The sequence below is a fragment of the Pholcus phalangioides genome, unplaced genomic scaffold (assembly GCF_987345545.1).
Source record: "Pholcus phalangioides strain wild (caught in Gottingen) unplaced genomic scaffold, Ppha-v1.0 ptg000011l_1, whole genome shotgun sequence".
Classification (NCBI taxonomy): domain Eukaryota; kingdom Metazoa; phylum Arthropoda; class Arachnida; order Araneae; family Pholcidae; genus Pholcus; species Pholcus phalangioides.
The window spans coordinates 13799749-13800934 of NW_028301604.1; positions in this window are offsets into that span (position 1 = coordinate 13799749).

Genomic DNA, 1186 nt, shown 5'->3' on the forward strand with positions numbered 1-1186 from the left:
GAACAATCAACGAACGCAGTTACACTCTTAAACGAGTAGATACATTCAACCTTGGCAATTTACGAAAGCGAAAAAGAACATATACATGTATCTTGACAGATTTTTTAAACTTTTCTCAACAAAAAAAAAATTACGAAAAACCTACTAGTCTAAATATAAAAATAACAAGGAATTATATATAAGCAATAAAGTCATGTTTCCCCACACTCAGGCTTTGAATGCTATATATATATCACCACTCACTGAATTAGAATGTAATTCATGAAATTATGCCCTAATTAACCCAGAATTTCACGAGAAAATAGTTTACTTAAAAAAGAAACTTTTCGTGAGACCATAGCCTTTTCTCTAGCTTTAGAGAAAGATCTTCATTGATAATCTCCTATAATAGTGCGTTCCAGGACGGTGAATGCCAATGACTGCTGTTTAAGACTATTTGAAGCTCCCGGAAAAAAATTAAAGCTGTAGGTAGGCAGAGGATAAATTTCAAATTGCATAAATAGTTTCTTAAAAAATAAATCATGGGCGCAGTAGTCTAGGTCGATAAGATACTCGCCTAAAGTACCAAAGGATTTTTAGAGGTGTTGCGAGTTCGATACCTGGTTCGTCCTTGACAGAAACTTTCCTGACACGGGTACAACAGAAACGGCGACATGACACAGAAAAAGATTGCTATCAGGGAGTCCCACATCGAGGGATTAGCGCACCAACCTCTCAGTGAGTATAAAAAAAAAGGCGGAAATTCGGAATCGGCAATAAATTGCAGTTCCCGATCTAACTAATCCTCGTGTGCAGAAAATGACCGTGGTGCGAGAAAAATGATCAAAAACATTTTAAACGCAAATGCGTTCTTCTGTCAATTCCTCTCTTGTTCCTCATATTTAGTAGTGCCGTTTCTCACGTTATCTGATATGCAGTCGTTTCATGAAATAGAATTCTATATTTATTTGAGGGTATAATTTTATAACTTCTGGAGAGCATTTTACATTGAAGATTCATCTTTAAACTTTTGCCACCCGCGGCTTTCTTGCCTCAGTCAGCTTTCAATTGCTTCAGTCAAACTGCGGTTCCACAGAATACTTTAACAAAGAACTACTTCAAAACTTTGAACAGGCGCACATCAATATCAACAGCACACAGCGACGCCCTTAGGAGTCGCGACGTACACTTTGAGAACCGTTGCTGT